The 23,035-nt window shown below is 38.6% G+C and overlaps 1 protein-coding gene across 2 annotated transcripts in view; it reads right to left on the bottom strand.

Moving 5' to 3' along the window:
• Positions 1–23,035, bottom strand: part of commd10 (COMM domain containing 10) — a 100,561-nt gene that overhangs the window by 68,600 nt on the left and 8,926 nt on the right. The window lies entirely within an intron of this gene.

Below are 23,035 nucleotides of genomic sequence, written 5' to 3'. Positions count from 1 at the left end.
TGTAGCAAAAAACTGCCAACAGGCGAAAATAGAGGATATTGCTTAAATCTTAAATTAAAGGTGAGGTTTCAGCTGCTGTTCAAAGCAGGTGAAGCATATTTCTGGCATTGTCAGACTACTATGATTACAGCAGTTCAGACATGTGCTTGTGAGTTTTATCAATTTTTATAAATCCAGTTTAGTCAGATTTAAATGTAAATGTTTTAGAGAAGCACAATGATGCTCATTTAGATGAGATACCCACACATGCAGTGAATATCAGAAGCTTACATACCTGTGTAAAAATGCCAAGCTTTTGTAATGCTAGACATGAGAACCTGATAAATCTCTTAATAATTTTCCTGTTGATTTATCCTGTACAGTTTATTTGAAAAACTAAACCATTTATTGGAAGGAAAACAATTAAAAAGGATCAACCAAATGGTTGCATCAGTGTATAAAGTCTTAAACTAATAATTTGAAGCATACTTTGATTTAATTTCAGGAGTATATCAACAACCCACATCTTGATATCTTGATTATATGCCTAAAGAGAAGCAACCCCAGAGCAAAGTTTTTCCAGATGGAAAATAAAACTACAACTGACCCGTCTTCGTATTCCTGACAGTTCACAATCACTGGAGCGTTTAATCCACCAGACTAAAGTAGCTACAGATTCACATATGACCTGTTGAATGCTTTTGTTGTTAGTTTGAACTTTTTGTTTAGAAAACTTGCAATTTTGCCTGTTTTTCTTGTATGATCCTAATAATTAATATATTTTGATGGGCAATTTTGCTTACAAAGAACAAAATAATCTATTTTATTAATTTTTTTAGTTGTTTATTTATTTTGGATATTTGAATTGTTTTTCAGTTCTACTGTTAAATGTTTTTCAGAAACGTTTATTGATATTTGAGCGGGTGTAGCTTCTTGCATTATCATTATATTAGATAAAAACGGTCTTCACATGACAATATTATCATTTATCGCAATCATTTCTGGGACAACTGATCGTCCAGCCAAATTTGTTGTCGTGACAGACCGACTGGTCAGGTCTCACATTAACCAGGACCATGTTCCAGAGCTTTGAAAATGTGGTCAAAAGTAAAAGTATGGGTTCCTCAAAACATAACATATTCTCCCACTTGCTTTTGGGCTATTTTAGCCAGAAATTGAATTTTTTGTTTGAAAATTAAAGCTTCTGAATTTCAACCCCACTTTTCGTGTAAACTTCTCCTGACTGATACGTGTTGATGATGAGATTGTTTTGATCGTTTGTCGATTTTAGCCAAGGGATGAAAATGAGCACATTTTGAGAAAATCCTATAAGGACAGCTAATCGTTATTTACTGTTATTCAAATTCAGTACAATTGAGATAAAGCATTTATCCAGGAAGTCTGAATGATGCAAACAGGCTTTTTTACTCAAAAATGTTGTTTTCCAGTTAAATCTAACATGATATATGTCACATCTAAGGTGGAAAAGGGTCTTAAATGATTTATCTTGGTCTACTTTTTTACATGCCAAAACCTTGGCATTTTAACAAGGGTGAGTAGACCTTTTATATCCACTGTATAATTGCTGTTCAGCTGAAGAAAAGCAAGACCTGTCAATCTCATCAGTTTCTGAATAGGTTCAGTTAGCTCATTTGACAGCATGAAATTAATGAATGTTTCAATGCAATTTAAATAAAGAATTGAGAAACCATGTTCACAAGGACACAGAAAACAAAACTGGGAATGAATGATTAAGCAGCATCACAACATGACTTTAGCAACACATTCCCATCTCCACCAATGAGAATCAGAGTAGTCTTTTTCCATTCACCATATAGTTCCACACTTCTCCAGATCTGGAAAATACCTCAATCAAACTACTTTCCCAGACTGACTGAGAGCCCTGTCAAACAATATAGACCTAACTTGCCCTTTTGTAAAGAATCCAGCAGCTGCTTGTAATGTTTAAACCATGTGTCATTGTCAGCAGCATTGAAGAGATAATTATATTTTATATACTGCTGGGGCATGCTGGTGCCTCTGTTGAGTCTGTGGACCATAAGGCTTACGTGCCAGTTACTCCTGTAAGTCCTAGATTCAATACCTCCAATAGTGCTGGGACATGTATGTGCTCTAATTAACACACAACATAATACTAATAGCATGTGATAGATGGGATTTATTTTCAGTTTACAAACTGTTGTGGCATTTCAATGTCAAAGTAGTGCTTGCTGAAATAATCTCACAGACAAATGAGCAAGGCAGATGCTTTTGTGTTCATCAGGATGTTGAAAAAACAATGCAGAGAGAGAAAAAGATTTAAATAAAGAAAAGTTGGAGGAGTGAGAGCAGATACAGTTGCAGGAATGAAAACGAGGGAATGGAAGAAGTGGCATATTTGCAAATTGTGAAAGGATCATTCCTTATCTATTCATATGTTACTGTGACTCATCCTTTCAAGTTGCCAAAAATAGCTCAAACTGTGCACAGTACTGCTCAGCTCATTCATTCTGTTCAGTGAAAACAATGGGAGGATGTGCAACAGAAGGAAGGAGATAAAGGAAAATGCTGGGAGTGTTACAGTGAAAGTAATGTTCTGTAAACTTGCACAGTGGAGAGAATATAAATGGATCTCACATCCAGGTATTCAAACACAGTAACTACAGACATCTGAAAGACTATAAACTATAATTGATTCTTATACAATATAGGTCGAAATAAATGTCTGAAAAGAGTCTTAAAGAAAGAGTTTTTGTGATTTATTTGCTGAACCACAGCAGTTTTGTCAGCATTTGTTGATATTATACAATATTTATCTTGTAACCATAAGGGTTTCAGAAAATGCTTGCTATAGTAATAAAAAACATCAATCAGGAGATGACGTAAAAAGCCTGAACTAAAAACAATAAAAACATGGATAGGATGTTCCAAAAGCAACATGTATGGCATGTTGTATCTGAACGCAACCTAACTAGGAAAAAATATGCATGTCTAGAAATAGTGCCTGGTGCTTTAACCATAGCGTTCTCGCCTCCCACACTGCTTAGATTGATGTTGCAAACTTTCAAAGGAGGTAAATTGCTTTAGGCACATACAAACTGCTGATCCCTGAACTGGAATGACTGTTGGCCGTTTATCATTGGCTGAAGAAACCTCAGCCTCTGTGGGCAAATTATCCAATGACTACTTACAATCCAAGCAAATATATCGCCTCTTAAAATTAGGATGTGCCAACCTCCAAAAAAGGAGCTTAACATAGAGAAGGTTTTAGGCTTAGATATTAATACTATACACTTTATGTCTGAACTGAAAAAGACAACATTTTAAATATCTTAAAAATGCACTCCAGCAGAACCAAGGTTTCCATTCATTATCAATTCAAAATCTCATGCATCCATTTTTAGTCAATAAGCAAAAACATTCTCAAAGCTTGATGACAATATCAAAATGTTATACAAGTATGTGTTCTTTTTGCAGGTTTGCTCACCCAAAAATAATTTTTATTTATTCGTTTATTTATTTTTTGCAGCACTAGAGTAGTCGACAGTAGGTAGACAGTAGGTAGGTAGGAAAGAGGGCAAAGACAGGGGGAGCCATTCGGCAAATTTTAACGGGTCCGGGACTCAAACCCAGAACAGCAGCATCGAGGACTGTAGCCTCTGTACCTGGTCGCGTGCTTAACCCCTACACCCTACACCACCAGCACCGTGCCATAATTTTTAATTTTTATCAGTCTTTGGTATGGGCTATATGGCTCTCTGCCCAGGGCATCACAGCTCACGAAGGGGAACTTGAAGTAAAAGAAAAATAAAACAGTTTGTCATTTGCTCACAGATGGGTTCTTTAGTGCCTACCTACATATCAGAACAGATGCCCCCTGTGGTGTGTACAGTGTAAAAACTGCAAGAAATATTCCTGTACATCATGAGTGACTAATAATGCTGATGTTGGTATCTGACTTTCAGTGTACATGTTGCCAATAAATTAAAGATATCTTTGTGGGGGGGTAAAGTATGGAGTACAATTGTTCTCCTCTAGTACAAAGTCTTAAATATTTAGACATTGTGATTGATTTTATCTTTACGTCCGACCATTCATCTCTGTCCATCTCTGATAAGTTATATAAGAATTTGTTTTTTTTAATTGCTGAACTGTGTTCGTCTGGAGAGTTGTTGTGTTTAGTTGTATGAACCCAGCATCAATGAATATATATATACACTGAATGTTTTATTGCAGTTGAACAAGAGCATCTCTGAACTTTGTATTACAAGTTTTTATGTACACTGAGGCCAAAACCCAATAATAATGTATCGTAGCAGTAAATAAATAATTATATAAATAGAATTTTCAAAAACAGATGAAACCCCAGAGAAACCTTTGAAATAATTTAGGCTTAATTCAGAATTGCCAATCCCAACCACACCACCATGCCCAAGACCAAAAATGTGTCATGAACAAGACAGTGGATCTGGACATGGTTGTAATGGCCTACAAGACTAACAGCAAAGAGTTTGGTCAATAAAACAATGCAAATATAAATCTTTAAATGGCCATTATTGTTGGTCAATCTAGAGCTCCATGCAAGGTATTTCCTTTTGGGGTAAGAAAGATTATGAGATAGTTGAGGGATCAGCATTAAAATATACTAAAGAGGCTGGTTAATAATCTGAAGGTAGTTGGGACCACAATCACCTAAAACACAACTGGTATCCCACTGAGCTGCAAGGGATTGAATTTCTGTCATCCAGGACTGGGGTGTGGGGATGGCCTGGGGAGTCTCTGATGCGTCATGGGGGGCCCAGCAGGGGGGTGCCTGCCTTGGTGGGGTGTTGTCTGTGTGGGTGTTTGGGCCACGTCCCGGAGTGGTGGGCCCCCATCTGGTGGCCTATGGCTCCCGGAGGAGTGTTGGTCTGGTTGAGGGCTGCAGGGGGCTGCGATGGGCTCTGGATCGTATCCGTTCCTCTAGACCTGGCAATATAAGAGTGCAATTTAATGTGCCCCTTCTACCTTGGTCCCATCAGGTTTCGACTGCTGTGGTGAGCTAATGCCTGCCCGACATGTTGGAGACTCTGGGGGGTCTCACCCTGCTTGGCATCAGGCGGTCTTGCTGTCAGGCCTGCATGGCTGGGGTTTGCGGTGAGGTTGGGTCGGGGGGGCTTGGTTCATTGCCCTGCATCCTGCTCAATGCCTCTTTGCCCTGGGGGATGCTGCTCCTGTGCCTTGCTGACGACCTACTTCTGTGCTGGGTATATGGCTCACCTGGGGCGATGCTATATGTCTAGCTGCCTGGCACTGCTGTTGCCTTCTGGAGGCGGGTCTACCTGCTCTTTGCTGCTCTTACTAGATGCTGTGGATTGCGGGCCTTCTGTCGTTGTTGGCACACTTACAAATGTACACTTCCATGTGGCAAACTCGCGCTCACGCACACCCACTCAACACAAACACACCTATTTCTACACATATGCCAAACACACAAACACGCACACACATTTACTCAAATGGTTAATGGTCATTCAAACACAGATTACTATAACATTGATGTGGCTTGTCTACTCTGATGCAGCAACAAATCCTGAATTAATAAAGTTAAACACGCAATTTGGATATTGTCTTGTGATATCTGTAGAGCAAAACCACCCTGGCACATGTAGACAACCATCTGTTCTTTTACTTAACATTTAAAAAAAAATAAAAAAGTCTACAGCCCATGCTATAGAAGGCACATACTGTATATAAGCTTTAAAGCCAAAGTTAAGGTCTTTGCTATCAACTCGAGCCAGGTTGTTTGGAGGATGTGAAATGCTGAGTATAGCCTGAAGCACACCAGATTTTTAAAAATAATAATTTTTTTGGAAATTAAAGAAGTGAAAAACATAAATGGTTTTCAATGTTCCATTTTTTACTGTAGCCCTGGAAAATAATAAAGGCAAATTCCATATTGAAAGACCACATAGGAAACCTGGGGATAAACATCTATCCCAGTTTATCTTACTAGAATGCATATATATAGATTTTTATAACGTTCTTTACAAAACAATCTAACATACTTTGTTACTAATGTGTAAAAAACATCCAGAACTCTTGCAAAAAAAACTGAATTTGTTCTTTTTTCCAGAGGGTTAAAGTAAATGCCATTCCATGCACACTTAAAATCTAAATTATTCACACCCCAGGCAGATATAGATTTGAAGTATACTTTTAATTGTATCACCACATTTATCTTGCTGGATGTAATGCTAATATTTTGCAGTGGCTCAACCAGAGTCCTGATTTGAATCTGGCAGAGAATCTGGAGAAGAGAGCTAAAGATTAGAATAATAACAAGAAGGCCTTCTAAACTCAAAGACTTGCAGCTCATCGGAAAAGGTAATTCATCAAAATAACAGAGGAAAAAAGCAAAAAGCATGCCAGAAATTGTAAGAAGGGTTTCAATGCTGTAATGTCATGAAAGACTTTTCATTAAGATACGATACAATAAGATCTCTATTGATCCCACTGGACATTGTTGTGCCAGGGTTTCAATACAAAAGGAATTATTGAGAGGGTCCAAATTGATAAGCTTCTTAGACTGTTGACCAAAACTGATTTTAAATCTAAATCTGCCAGGTGAGGTATGAATATTTTTTTGGGGTTAACTATACAGTGTAGGAAGGGCATAGGGCTTCTCAGGATCCCAAGCATGTGCAAGGATCAATATATATATATATATTTTTTTTAACTATATGTTTGAAAAAGCCTAATAATAATGAATAAAGAGTCAGATATAAACAATTAAAAATAACAGTAATTAACTGAAATTAATTGAAAAGTGCATTCTAGACTAAAAAGACAAAAAACTTCGATATTTACGTGCAACACACAAATTCTTGTGTAACAAGTTGTCTTTTGGAGCATTATTCGCTCCTAAAATAAATATACAATCAGACTATCCTATACCCAGCTTTTAGGTGACTCCAAGAAATTAAGAAATTGTAAACACAAACATTAAAAAAAAAAAAAAAAAAAACTGGGACTGTTTTACCATATAATCCAAGAAATCCCCAACACATAAATTATTTTTTACCTTTTCTGGCATTACCACATTCTATAAAATCAACCCCAGCTTCTCGCTGTACACAGGAAATAATCTTCCTTAGGAGCCTCCTAATCTGAGTGACTGGTGCTGGAGGCCAGGGAAAATTAAGACACCATCAACTGAAGTGCCAAGACAAACAAGGCAAGAAATATCAGCTTTTAGTGAGCCATGACAATACGATTATGTTGGTGGCAGGTAATTGTTCCCTGTTACAGAGAAGCACAGACTGCCATGTCATTCACCAGCCTATGTTGCCAAACTCCATAACGTATCCAAAAGGGCAGGGGAAAATAAATTGTTCCATCAAAGGATGTCTGAAATGTTTGGATACTGAATGCCCTAAGTTTAGAGATTCCTACTTTAGTTTCTGGCTCTTGTCACTGAAAAATCCAAGTTTGCAACTCAAAATGTAAGTTTCTTCCTTCAAACTTTGCATGCAGTCACCTCTGAATCTGCTTACAACAACATGGCCCTGGGACAGCACCTAAAAAAGCGGTGTCAAAATTTAATCTCCTAAGTGTGTTGGGGGTGGATTAAATATCAAAATGCAGCAATCATCTTAGAAAGTAAACTAACTATACGTCTATGTGCCAGAAGAAGGGGCAGGACCCACTTAACCTGCTCAGCCAAGGTCAAAATTTTAAAACAGTAGGCCGTTTTTAATGTACTGCATGGAAAGAAGGTTTTTTTGTTGCTGTTAGAGAAACAGGGATTATTCTCAACTGTAAGGGAAGGTTTTTTCCACTTTGTGACAGAGCTGGATGATTACCGAGGCAGCCACCCTGTCCCCCTTTGGTATGTAGACTCTGTCGCTCCCATACACAAGGAAGGACAACAAGGGGGCTGAAATATATGTTGTGAGAGCGACGGAAAGATTAGGACTGAGGAGAAGTTTAAAGTACAGCTTTAACAGAGACAATGGTAGCAATGGTAACATGAATTATCTGATATTGCCTTAGTTATCACAAGAGACGTGATGTTTTTCATCTTCTTCCAATGCCAATACAGCTCATGCTGAAACACAAGGTCACTTTTTAAAACTTTGAAGCTTATGTACCAAACATAGATGAACTATTGCAATGAAAACATCAGACTTCTGTTGAGTTTATTCTCTCTTTGCTTAATAAAAAAATGGTTTGTGGGAAAAACATTCGAACAGGAACCTCCCTATATTAAATCATGCATGAATTGCCAATGTATGAAATATTATTTATTTATAATAATTTCTCTCCTGGTTCTGAGTTTACCAGTCGACTGTGGGTTTGGTGTTTGGAGTCTCTCATGTTGGGTAATGTTCTGTTTGTGTACTGTTCTCTAGTCTCTGATTCTGCCATTCATTTTTTTTTTATTAGTTCCCCCCATGTCTCTGTTCTCTGGTTTTCTCTCTCAGCTACTCTCACTCTGGTTGATTAGTCTCCATCTGTCTGTTGTTCCACGGATCATCTCTCCTCAGTAGATATTCCCCCTTTGGTTCTTTAAGGCACTGCTGGTTCATCCCATTGCCCATTATCTACTCCACTGTCTGTTGTTTCTGTTTATGCGTCTGGATTTTGGATTTGTCTCAGTTTCCTGCTCATCACTTCTTTTTTGGGATGTTGGACTTTAATTTTAAGTTTCCTCACTTAACATCTGTTTTGCATTTATTCTGCCTCCCTCTTCCCTGCATTTGGGTCCTTACAAACAGCCCGATAGTGACAGTGTGCACATTTTTGTTACCACATAAATTTCAATGTCTTTTTTTCCCTTCATAAAAACTTTTAGCTTTTTTTTATTGAGTCGTAAGGAGTATAGGTCAAATTAAAAGTGTAGATGTTCTGAAGTCATTTATCTAGGTATAGTTTATGTGGTGTAGACTTTTTGTATCGCCTGTATTTTCTATGTACTCTCTGCACCTATGCTTCAGGTAAATTAAACACACAGCTATGAAGCTTGAAACTATTATAAAAAAACATGTTTTTTCTTTCAACATTATGGTTACATTTTAGAATTACTAGAGTCTGGTTGTCCATTTTGACATTGGTGACAATTTGTGGATACAGGCAGAGGAAGCAATCTCTGCAGTAACACTGAATGTCAGATGACAACACTGCCAAGCTCCAACCTACTCATTATAGTCATTATTTCGGGAAGCAAAGAGGCCTGTATATCCTCATAGAAATATGATATCCTCATGTTTCTTTTATATCTCTTCATTGTAGGATGCGAGTGAACAAAGATAGGTTGAAAGCGACCAAAGAAAACAGAAATCGTAAGACTATCACAACAACCTGTTTCATGTGATAATATCTAGATTATTACTAAATTGGGCATTTGAAAAGAAAAAATACAGCCTTTTCACCCTGTTCATGGCTGTCAGAAAACTTTCAATGCTATGAATGGATGTGATTTGGCTCTGCACTTGTGCAATCAGAGACTCTTGTTTAAACTGAAATTGATTTCTCATCCCGGCACAGTTCAGCCAAGAGGCAGAGCAGCCTCTCTAAAATAAATGGCAACACAAAAAAAGGCTAAAATTATTTTTCTTTTTACTGTCACTGTAAACTGTGGCAAAATGGCAGCCCAGTATGAGTACAGCAGCGTAGAGTTGGGGGGATTAATGATTACTTCACAAACTGGGTGTGAATCAGAAGCGGCTGAATAGCCCAGAGAAAAAGACAAGCCGATCACAGGAGTTGGAGATGTAAAAATAAAAAAGGGGGGGGGGCATTAAACAAATAAGATTTAAAAGCGAGTTGCAGTTGGATTTGGCAGCATTGATGACTCTCCTATCTGGATGTCAAGCATGTACCGTGGGTGTGCTAAACAACATCCAAACATCCCCAAATCCCCCAGGCGCCTATTGAAAGGCTAAAGAATTTGAGAAAGTGACTGGCTGAAGAAAAAAGGAGTGCAGGATTGAGGTTTGGTGGGGTGTGGGTGTAAAGGGGAGATATAGGGAGTGTTTAATAGGCAGAGAAAAACCAATGGGTACCCCTGGAGCGAATAAGAGTCATGACATCATCGTATGGCAAGGAGCACAGTGTGGGGTGGCAGTGGGGAGAGTAAAGAGGGCGCCCATAGTCACCCATTCTGCCTGCCGGGGCCCATCCGTTGGAATGGATAAGAGCTGAACAATGTGTACTCTATGAATGGGATCCCAAATCCCACAGGAGAAAAAAACAAAAAACAAATCACCAGTGGGAAAGTAGATGGCCGAGGGAGAGATGGATAAAGAGACGGAGAGAGATGGAGAGAGACCTTTAAAAAGATGTGCGCACAAAGCCACAAAACATCCTGGGACATGTAGAGCAAGACAAGTAGAAGCCGACACAAAGCTGCTTTTGTGCCTCTAGGCTGTTGGGTGGCTCAGAGAGACCGATCTGAACTCGGTGCTATTTACATCCGAGCCTCTCCAATATATTGATTGGGTCATGTAATCCCTGAAACAGTAAAAGGAAAAAGGGTTGGATCTCAGCGCATTCGTATTCAGGGGTCTACGTGCCGGCAGAGTGTGGGAGGCAGGAATGGTGCTTTACGTAACTCATCAGCAGAGCGAAAGGCTTTGAGTCCCGATCAAAGTTGTGCTGGTTTGACAGAGACACGTGAGGCAAGGAGGGATGTTCTGGGGGGCTTCTGATCACAGCACCTCCTTGTACAAAGTTAAAAAAGGCTACGCTTAATTGCACTCCACTGCATGCAGCGTTAATAAGTAAAGTCACAGGCTTCACTTGGAGGGCTCAAACTGTGCACTGAGTGTGTGAGACTTTGGGTTGATATTTGCTTTTGAACAAAGGGCTTCCTTTCTTCCATGATTACAGCACTCATGATGTAAGCAACAATAAAGGACAAAAACAGTATCAGAAGTCTTTTAATGTTTGATGCTTTGATTACAAAAACAATAAGCAGGTTTCTGCAACTTAGTCTGTGGTATAATTCAGACTATGTAAAGGGAAAACTCAAAACACCCAAATCTCAAAACAGCAAATGATCTGATACATTTCACACCAAATTGTACATACACTGTATAGAAAGATACATTGCCATTTTTGCTCACCGTCTGATATTATAGTATCTCACAAAAGTGATTTCCCCCCTTCACATTATGGTAAAAATGTTCTTACACCTTTTCATGGGACAACACTGAAGATATGACACTTAGATATAATGTAGTAAGTGGACAGCTTCTTATAGAGTGTAACTTTCCTGTCCCCTTAAAATAACTTAACACACAGCTATTAATGTCTAAACCTCTGACTACAAGAGTGAGTACACCCCTAAGTGAAAATGTTCAAATTGTGCCCAAAATGTCAATATTTTGAGTGGCCACCATTATGTTCCAGCAGAGCTTTAACTTTCTTTGGCATGGAGTTCACTAGAGCTTCACAGGTAGCCGCTGAAATCGTCTTCCCCTTCATGACAACATCATGAAGATGATGTATGTTAGAGACCTTGTGTTCCTCCACCTTCTGTTTGAGGATGCCCCACACATGTGACCTTTTATATTGCCTGCTCCGCTCCACTAGACCTCTCTATACTCGGCATGGAACCTTGTTGTGTTTCAATAACTCACTGACGGCTGGAGTTATGGCTTGAAGCCCTGCCTCAAGAATGTTTTATATATGTTTTTTCATGTATAAAATAATCCACTGGGATAATTATCTGGGACACAGCAAAGTCAGAAATGACTTAAGGTAAAACTGTAATTTTACCTAATACTAGGGGATGTATGTAAACTTCCGAAATGAAAGAAAGTATTACTAAAACATCTAATCTAGCATTTAGCAAAGATAAATAATTTTGGTAATCCTAAAACACAAAAAGTTTCTTGTGTGTTCTTATACAGTGTATGTAAATATCCTGTTTCAACTATATAAATATATTCCAAACAAAATAACTGCATTGTGATTTGTATGCTGGGATGAATAAAAAGAAGAAGCCAGTGAGTGCTTGAACTGAGGTGAAATAACACAACACTACAATGCTGCAACTCTCAACAGATCTGAAAGAAAAAAACATGGAGGCACCTGTGTTTGAATGAGAACAATTTACTGCTCAGCTTCTGTGTTGCTAACAACTACTCAGCTACTGAGAAATCAGAAAAGAGAGCTCCAGGAGCTGTCCTTAAAGTGAATATTTTACTGAAAGTTTGCTAAACTAGTGCAGTATCACATCAGGACAGAAGGTGGACAGACAAACTAATTTCTACCTTATTTCAGGTTCTACAAGAAATGTAAATCAGAAAGTTTGACATTCGTTACAGCACTGTATAAACATTGTTAATGTAACATTTTAATCAAAAAAGTTAGATTAAACAATTCAGCTCAAAAAGCTAAACTTCAAATAGATTCATTACACAGTGATATATTTTGAAAATGTTTTTCTGTTAAGTGTAAAGGTTTTTGGGTGTTTTTTTTTACAGCTTTTTTTTTTTTTTTACAAAACCCAAAATTTTGTTTCTCAGAAATTAGAAAATGAAATATGGTATGACCTATACAATCATCCTTACCCTCTACAGGGATGGTGGAGTCACAAAAGGGTCTCTGCTAAAGCAGATGCCTATTCACGGAGTGCAGCATCCAAAAATAATATTGCAAAGTTGAGTGGAAAGAAAAGATTTGGTAGAAAATGGTGGAAAAACCCCAGCCTCGACAAGACTATGAAGCTCATACAAATGTTTGAGAAAGTTTTACAAAGTGAGTCAGTGCCATCATGCACATACATAACTTCAGCACATGGGCTAAAACTGTTGCATTCCTTGTGTTAGTACACTTGTATCATCACACTGGCCTGACCCAAACTTCATAGACAATCTATGGGGTAATTCTAACACGAAATGAAAGACACCAGACCCAACAATTCATATGAGCAGCTTGAGGATGCTATTAAAGCTGTTGTAGGGAGTTCTGAGAAAACCCTGGACTTACAGGGTCCCTTACAGGTCCTTACAGGTCCCTCCCCATTGCTCTCTGCTGTGCTACAGTCCTCCCTCCACAGCTCTTCTCCCACAGCCAAGCCTGCCGTGAACGCGCAACATGCTTTTCATCATCGGTCTTGTTCTGTTTACCTGTCTTTGTTTTCTGAACAGGTGCCAATCAAGAAATTGCCAGTTTTACTGTAACCAGTTTTCCTGTAACTTTAGGTTGTTTCTCTGCCATTAGCACTGCTGCAGCACACCAGCAATCTTTAGCTTGAACGATGACGGCCCGCGCTGTGCAGGGGAGGGATTCGAGCAGCGCATAAACGAGCGTGATTGACACCGCTAAGACATTCCTCCTGGCTTTGATTGGTTGTTTCTGACCAGGTGCATTGTATTTCAGCAAATGGCAGTAGGACCACTGGCAGAAGCCAGAGGGGCTTGATTTTTTCACAGATCACCTGTCTCATATTGTACTGTCAGGACAAAGTGACAGTTTCAAGAAATATGTGAAAAATACATTTTTACAAAAGTTACCAACTGCAGCTTTAAAGCAACCTGGCCTCCCTTAACACTGCAGCAGTGCTATAGATGCATCTCCTCCATGCCATGCTGAAGCAGTAGCAAAAGGAGCACCGACCAAATATATTCAGTTAAGGGACAAACTTTAAGGAAATTATGCTGTGCAAAGGCAGAAACTATATTGGTCAAAATAGACAGAGTCAAAATCATACGTTTATCGTCCTGTGCACAAAGGTAATAGGGCCTCAGCATTCATGACATTTGGAATAAATTAATTATGCAATATATAAATCTGAAATATATCCAATCTGTGACAGAAGCCACCTTTATTGAATGTTTTAACACCATTATAACCTACAAATTTCTTATATTGTCCAATAAACAGTAAAAAAAAACAGGTAAAGCAGATTTAAGTTTTTAAATGAAGACAGTTTTGGAATCTACCATCTATTTTATTCCAGAAACAATTCATTCTCTGTCTGAAATTCTTCTGCAGCAGAGCTTGACAAAACATCCTGATGAGGGTTTCAGCATGTCTGCTTCTTTCTGATTCCTCAATGTATGAGACAGTGTTCTTGCGTTTTGAGCCCCATGGATTTGTGTCATCTGTTTTCTCCCCGAACTCATCACAGTGGAGTGGAAATGATGTGGCTTACTATAAGTCCTATCTATTTCACAACACCTGGGAGTTTGCCGACATTCAGCAGGATCATATTATCCTAAATGTTCATTCTAAGTATAGACAACATCTACAGCTTTTTCCATGCCTGGTGGATTCCTTCTTGGTTGCTGCTCTGAAATCTTTACTTCTTTTCCCTCATGTTAAGGATAAGGTCTGAATAAACCTTATCAACACCCAGGATCTTAAGATAGAGGGTATTAACTGCTGAAGGAATTGTAAACCCCCCTTAGGCAAAGTGTCAGTTGCAATACTGGGTTGTATATATAAAACCAACTTGTCAGTTGAACAAAATTTCCAAGTATTAAGAGGGAAAGAAGAAATGCATCAATCACAGCACACTCTACACAATTAGCAATCCTGATAGAAATCTGTAAAAATCTTTAAAATAAAGTCTTCTTTTAGCCCAGTACTGTAATCTTAGACTGGAAAACTTTATAATTTTAATCTTAGAACTTCTTATTTCACTTTCTCTAGTACATCCAGAGTCGTGTCTTCTCTTCTGCACCTTTATTTGTGGGTTTTTAATTCTAATGGCATGGAATTTTCCAAAGGTAATTGTTTTGGATCACGGTTAAAAGCTGCAACCTTAGGTCCCTTAGTCCAAACGAATCCCTATCAAACAATATTTATGAATAATGTATAAAAATTTTATTAAATAAAATTTTTCATGAAATTACATGTTTAACCACTTGATGACAGCAGAGTTATTTTGTGGGTTCAATTAAATATCTCTGATGTATTTTGTTGTATTGTCATATGAAAACAAAAACAAAATTGCAACAAAGATAATCCTCTTGTGTGACTTTGGTGTTGTGCTGCATTGTTTTTGTGAGAGAATAACCTTTAGAAATATGGCCCAGACATTTCGGACTCATTAGGCCTTAAACACATCCTGGGATGTTTCGGAAAATTTTAACGAGGCATGTAGGTACTCTTTAAAAGAAAATACTTCAGTCTTGCAACCCTGCTCCTTAATTCAGACCTATGGAGAAAAAACGAGATTGTTGTCGTGTGTAAAACACATCTAGTACTAACTAGAAATCCTTGGTGCTTCTTCAGTTTACAAAAGAGAAAAAGCAATAATAGAGCCGTAAATATGATCTTTAAAAACAACCTACTGTTTCAGCTGTCACATACTATAATTATGACTGAAATGGAATTTAATTGTTGATATTTAGCTGAAATAATTTGCAAATCATTGTCATGAATGCATGAAACAGATAATTTTCATTTTAAAACACAGTGAGTCTCACCTGTGTTCTTTCGTTCTCCGCGTGTCAATGTCTCAAAATAAATGTTTATGGCAAAGTGATTACATCTATAATCTATGTCATCGGCATTATAATTGTGTTTTTTGTTTTTTTTTTCCAAATAAAAGCATTTGATCATGTAATGCCTTCATGTTACTGTATAACTGTGGTTTAGTTTTATGTCTGGTTTTAGGAGAGTTCTATTGAATATATAAACAGCATGAACTTGTAGCCATGAAGGGCAAGCATCCTCGGTCATCATAACCACCATGATTCTTTAAAGAGCTTGTGTCTGTTCACGCCTGACCCACTGGGAGTGTTTTCTACTGAAAAGCTCAGTCGGTTTTCAGCTAATGTCTCTGTATCATTTAGTAAACTCCACAGGATTATGTTTGTGATGTTAGAACAGAAAATAGCTTTTCGTTGCATGCCTCCCAATCAAGCAGTCGCCATTTAGATAGTGTCTGATGGTTGTTATGGAGACTTGGTTGCCCCACAATGCCACTCTTGGCTTCAGTAAAATAAAGTTTGGAGATTTTTTTATGCCCCTTTATCATCACTTTAGGTACTAATCCAGAAGTGTTTGTTAAAATTCCAGTTGTTCCTTACTATTTAATTATAGACCTGGCTGAAGATATGGATAAATTAGCTGTTTTCTAATAGCTGTAACCTGACTGCAAGGCATGCTCTCTTGTCTTTCTCATTATGAAGAGTAAATATACTCAAAATAAATTGTGGATTGTTTTCTGTGTGATATTATGCAACTTCAAAAAATAATGACTTATTTTATGGCTTTTTACACACCTTTGCCAGGGCTGCCAATATGTTTAGTGGGTGTTGTGTGTGAGTGTAGTGTTTATTCCATCAAAAAGACAAGCAAGTATGAAGATTGTATCACCAGATTAATGGAAAAAAAAGCCAGCATTTGTGTTTTCATTTGCCATTAAGTCTGTCTGAAGCTAATAACTAAAAAACACCATTGAGGCCTCTGACAGCATGTAGAAATTATATTAGCTCGTTGGTTCAGTAAGCCTTTGTGGGCTAGCATGTACAAAATAAATAAATATTAAAATCTGCCATGGTTACTTTGTAAGTGGATGGTCTGTGGAATAAATGTCACAATAGTCTTGTCATTTTTGACCAGATGCTCACTATAAAGCGAGAAGGGATACAATCGTAATGAGTAATTTTTAACTTTCAGACTCACCAAAGCGAAAGCCTTCTTTGCAACTGTTAATAAAAAACGGAATAAAAAAACTGCAGCTCTGAGCATGACCACAGAGAAACAGTTTTGTTTTTTTATAATTCTCCTTTTGCAACACACTTCATAGATTTTTGTCTTCAAGCCTATATATATATTTGTTATGTAATATTTGTCTTCGAGATGTAGGAAATATGAATTTGTGAGAGACCTGTTGGGATCAACCTGTGCTAACGTAACAACTTTTCCTCCACATTGTTAAAAAAACCAACTAAAACTATTGTCCCGAGAAGATTTAACATGTCACAATGCACTTGTGGCATGCTAAAATCTTTTTAATATCCTTTAAGATCCTTATTCAGTTTCTACAAAACTATCCACCAGTAGTGCAGCTGAATGGTGAGTACAGTTAGTTCTCTTTTCAACTTAACTAACACATTGATCTTTACAATGACAATTTAACCTTTAATTGGCTCTGCAAGGCAAATTTTAATGGTAGAGAACCCTAAAAGGACATTTCTCAGAATTAATGAAAACAAATAAATAATCTTGTAACACTTTCATCTGATGTTTTTTTTATATATATATATATTAGCAGATATCATGGCTCAATATTGCCACCATGAAACTTTCCTAAGAGTCCCAGAATCCAGTGCTGTTCCTAACACAACAATAGCAAGAAGCCAGTTTGCTGCCTTTAAATGCAGCTAAACACTCAAGGGAGAATGCAAAAATTGGAAATCAGGCAAATGGAGAGTTCATACTGCCAATTTTATTTTTGTCAAATCAAACGCATTTAAAAAGCACATTTAAAAACAATAGCAGCGAACCCTGACCACTGGAAACAGGCACAACCCAACACATTATGCGGGTTTAGAAAAAGGATGGATGAAACAGTAGGTGCTGTACAGCTCAAAAATCACATCAGACAAAAAACTAACATCTACAACAAATATTTGGGTTTAAAAGCAAGGGGATAAACGTGGTTTTTAAAATGTGCTAAGTGTGATGTGAAAAACAGGTTTATTCCAAACTCTAGTATGAGGTCATAGAGGTTGGGGTTTCATTCAATTTCAGAAGATTTGGTGCCATTTCTGCTTTAACATTTAATATTTAAAAAAAGAGTACTGTGTAAGATGTCTTGCCCTCATGCATCAAAAGTAAATAAAGGTGTGTTATTCAATAAGAAATAAAATGCCAAAGGGAGCAGATAAAGAAAAAAAAAAGGGGGGGGGGGGTCCAAAAATCAACAACATGTCACCCAGATGACTCTAAGGTAACAAAGAGACGATTTTCTAGAAAACAAAATGTAAATATTAATTTTAACAAAGGATAATTTCTATATCAATGGCTGGAGAAGGATGTATTAGTACATGGATCTTGCCCATTAATACCAGCGGCTTGAATGCATTTTAGTCTAAGTTTAATTATAAAAATGTTGATAATCTTTTCTATTGCTTGAGCTGCTTGTCTTTCGAGTATTTTGGTAAATTGATCTTTGCACTTATTGTTTGCAAAAATAAAGAAATAAAAGTTCATTAATCGCCTTTCGCTGATCCAAGGTCAGGTAACAAGGTAATAGGTGAAGGAGGCAAACTTTGATATACTTCATGCCAGCAATAATCTCCAACTAGTTCTGGAGTCTGGGGGATTCTAAGACATCCCCAAGGCAGGAGGCATTTCTGCCTTGAGGTCTTCTCACAATGAGACATTCTTGGAAAACTTCTAAACAAAGGCACCCAAGAAGCATCCTGATCAAATGTCCAAACCGCCTCAGCTGACTCTATTCAATGGAGGACCAGAAACTCTACTCTGAGCTCCTCTACATGACTGAGGTCTTCCCCTCACCTTAATTGCTTTGTACTTTTGGCAATGAACCATATTTCATGACCACAGGCAAGAAGTGGGAAGCAGATTGACTGGTAAACCAAGAGATTTGCTTTTTGGTTCAGCTCTTGTTTCACCACAAACAGACCAGAGCAGCACTTGCAATACTTCAGACGAGGCCCCAATCTGTCTACCCATCTTCCATTCCATCTTACTATCATGAACAAGACAAGATACTTGAACTACTTTGCTTCGGACAGAGAAAGACTTTGAAGAGAATAGTCCAGCTTTTTTCAGTTGAGAAAATTGGCCTCAGAGTTTAAGGAGCCGAAATGTCATCCTCCTTTTTTATGCATATTCTTGAACATTTAAAGGAAGGACTACATGCATATAAAGGCACAAAATTATACTAGACTTTCAAGAAATGAAATATACATGCACTACATAAATGCAGAAAGCCAACAGTGGTTTTAGCTGTTTGTTTTCCAGCACAGTAGCCTCCATCTAAAAACAAATCTAAACTGACAACGGATATTAGTCAGAAACTTTAATAACAAGGTGTTTGTGATAAAAAAAAAAAAAATCAAATCAAGGTTTTTGCAGTCTGTATTATGATGCAGCAAAACCCTGTTGAAACACAGATAAAACAACAAATTTGTGTTTGTTGTTGGATGTTGATGAAAAGGAAACTCTGCATACCATTAAGAGCTAAGAAAAGCGAACTCCCTGAGGCTTTCCATGTAGACATCTGGTATTACCATAAGCACTTCATGTACCCGAAGGGAAACTGGAGGAAAGACTTTAGCAAATTCTCACTTGCTTCACATTCATCTTTTTTTCCCCTCACAGTGATCTCACTGTTATCAATCCATCATTTTCCTCTGTTGGTTTACCCCTCCTTTAACCATCCCCTGGATCCTATACCTCCACTGCTCACGTCAGACTCTTTATCAAGGTTGCTTAGTAAAAATAAACTCAGATTTCTTGTTCTTGGAATAAACCATGCAACAGGTCTTACTTCCCACCTGCACTAAATGATTTCTTTCATCAGTCTTCAAGAGCATATTTAAACAACCTCCCTCTTAAAACATTGAACGTGATTGCGAGGACGTGCACAGCAGATGATCTGAAATTCATAATTTAAGAAATAGAGGCTTCTCACTATAGTTAGTCAATATCTAAATTAGGAAGAGAACAGCTTTTATTGATGGGATGCCGTAATGATGGTTGCAAAGAACATGGATGAATAATTTCAGTATGGAATCATAGCCAACATACAGGGCCATGCAAAAACCCACTCAGACTGTTTTAAATCTATGTTTTAATGTTAGCAAATGGACAACTAGGGTATTGCAAAGCTATAAATGCTAAACTGTCCCTACCAGATTTGTACATCTAGAGTCCCTTTCTTCTTAGCAAATTATTGTCAGATTGGATGGAGAGCACCTGTGAACTTCAATTTTTAAGTCTCTCGTCATTGCCATGACTGAGACAAAAAGTTTATCATAAGCCTAAAATTTTAACGTCTTCATGCAAAATTTGGAGCTTTACCAATCCAGGTAGCATCATCTCTCCTCTCTGCCTCTCCTGCCATGCCCCACCTTGGAGGTTGACTGTAGCTGAGAAGGAGGTCTGGAGGCCGGCCACAGAGCATAGAGGACCTTCTAGGAACCCTGTCTGGAGGTCAGTCGCAAGCTTAGGCGAGAGACTTGAACCCACGGAGGAGCTCGGTAGACTCTGGAGATAGAGGCAATTTGTCCTCAATTCCCTCCAAATCAGGAGCAGGAAATGACGGTGATGATGGTGAAGATGATGGCTTGACAGAAGAACCTGAAACACAGCGCTGACGCTCAGTGGAAGGAGCTGAAGCTACAGCATCATGCTGACCCTCAGAGACCTGAGCAGAGGCTGAAGCTTATGGCTGACCTTCGCAGGCAGGAGCTGAAGCTGCGGCGTCGGGCTGACTCTTCGAGACAGGACCCTCAGTGACTGGAGTTGAATCGTTGCTAAATCGAGCTGAAGTGTCACTAAAGCATCAAACTGACCCTCAGTGACCGGGGCTGAAGCATTGAGCTGACCCTCAGTCACAGAAGCTAAAGTGTCGAGCTGACCTTCAGTGGCAGGAGCTAAAATCTTGGAGGTTGAGGTTGACCCATCAGCAGTGCATTGAAGACACAAGGTAGGCTTCCCTGCATTGCTCTGGAGGCCTGGTGAGGATGAACCTGGAAGTGTCCAGACCCTTGAAGACAGGAGGGATGATTTCAGCCAGAGCCTTCTGACATGCTACCTCAACATTATCAAGCAATCCGGTGAGTCTGTCTTGAAGACGTGGACTTCCCCATTCCTTGGCTGGGGACTTCAGACGATTGGCTAGGTCCAATCACCTCCAGGGTGAACTGCCGGTCTCGAGTAGCCGCTGAATTAGAGTTGTGAGGACCCGACCCAGTTTCAAAGCCTTGTCTATACGGTCCAGAATTTTGCTGTCCAACTGATCTAAGTGTGGACCAGAAGGCTTTGCTGCAGACGTGGAGAGCTCGGCAGCGGCTGTGGACGTAGGAGGCAGGTAACGACAGCGCCTATGATGTGAGGAAGGAGCAATGGCAAACAGAACTCAAACTCAAAACCCCAAATACAGGCAGATAATGACACTAACTGGCTTTCTTCAAGTACTCTCCCCATATTTAGCACCATCAATCTTCCTATCAGCTCTGACCAGCTTCCCCTTTCCGGCCGAAAAAGCATACCACAGGATGATGCTTCTACCACCATGGTTCTCAGTGGAGATGATGAATACAGAGTGGTGTGCAGGGTAGGTTTTCTATCACACACACCTTTTTACATGTAGGTCAAAATGGTCAATTCCACGGTCATCTGACCAAATCACCTACTGTCACATGTCTCTTGAGTCCCCTACAGTAATTTTTTCTTTCATAAAGACAAGATTTGTGCTGTGCACAACTAAAAGTTGTCATGTCCACTGATTTTCCCACCTGAGCTGAGGATTGCTGCAGTTCTTCCACAGTTAAATTGGTAACTCCGGAGGACATGCATTTTAATTAGATTAATTAAAGTTCGCCATGCCTGTCTTGTCAATTTAGGCGGACGACCATGTCTTAGAAATTTGCAGCTCTGTCATAAGCTTTTTATGAACTGAAAAGTGTTCTAAGAGACATCTAAGGCTTAGGATACATTTTATAACCTGACTCTTCTTTAAATTTCTCCACAACTCCATCCCTGACCTGTCGGCTGTGTTCCTTGGTCTTCATGATGCTGTTGGTTCACTAATGTCTTCTAACAAACCTCTGAGGGCTTCACAGTACAGCTGGATTTCTACTGAGATTAAATTACACACAGGTGGACTCCATTAACTAATTAGATGACACATTTTTTGGTGGTATCATAGTAAAGTAGGTTTAATGCAAGTGCGCATCACACTTTTCCCATTTTATTTGTAAAAAGTGTGAAAAATATTTTGCAAGGCACTGTATTTTAAAGGCAGAGCAGATTATACGAAACAGTCATTTTAGTTCCGTGTTGTTTCTAACACCTTATATACTCCACTACTGTTGCGTGGCACAAATTGATTGGAGGAAAGAGATATGAGATGCTCTGACAGTTCTCCTCCTCCTCTGCTCTTCGGGGAGAGTTCTAATAAAGTAGGAGGCTGGTTAGATGCAGGAGTCTCTAACTCTCCACTTAGCTTCCACAGAAATCAATAAAATCTAGAGCACTAGTCTTGCCTTCCGCTCCTTCATCCACTACATCTTCACTATTTTATAACCTTTACTGTTTTCCAAGTTTTCACATCCTCTTTCTCTTGTATGTCTCACCACATCTTTTCTCGTCACCTTTTAATTTTCAGTGTTCTCCAATTAGCAGCTCCCCCTCTCTTTTAGACAATTTGCAGCAGCCAGGGTGTCTAACCTGTGCGGTAATCACTGTTACACACTTGCAGCTGAGTTTCTGTCGTTGGAATACTTTCCCAAACCAGAAGTTGCAAAGAGAAATTTTAAGTAGGAGTTAAAAAGATGCTCTATTTAGAGAACAGAAAGCGGAAGTCAAATTTTTGAAAAAAATAAATCAGTGTAGAAAATACACTTGCATCATCTCAGTCAGATGAGTCCTATACATCTCAGATGCTTCTGTGCTTTTAAGGAAGATCCTTTCAAACCTATGAAACAACAGTGCCCCCTACAGGCTGGCAAAGGAGGAGCGTCTCTGAGGTTTTCTCCTTTTGGCAGGGCTTGTTTTTAGCCCAAACAGATTTTTTCCACCAACAAGAGGAAAAGTGTAAGTGGATTTAAATAAATTAGTGCTTTATTTCAAAACCTAAAGAAAAACAGTAGAATCCAGTCCAAAGTATAGGTTAAAAAAATCTTCTTTCATAGAGACAAACATTAAAGATTTATCATTTTCGCCTTGAGGTTCCTTTTAAGGACGGCAAAAATGTAAATATGTCATGCCTTATTACAAGTTTAGGCTAAGCCAGCATTGTCTTGGGGCAGAATCCAAAGAAGCGAGCAAGAAAAACACTTAACTATTCAGCTGGAACAACAGCATCCAGACTCAGAGGACAATCAGACCAGCCGGGTCGAGGCTAAACCTA

Source organism: Girardinichthys multiradiatus, chromosome 12 (genome assembly GCF_021462225.1).
Source record: "Girardinichthys multiradiatus isolate DD_20200921_A chromosome 12, DD_fGirMul_XY1, whole genome shotgun sequence".
NCBI classification, from domain to species: domain Eukaryota; kingdom Metazoa; phylum Chordata; class Actinopteri; order Cyprinodontiformes; family Goodeidae; genus Girardinichthys; species Girardinichthys multiradiatus.
The sequence above is the reverse complement of the archived record's forward strand: the minus strand, read 5'-3'. Positions and strand labels throughout refer to the sequence as shown.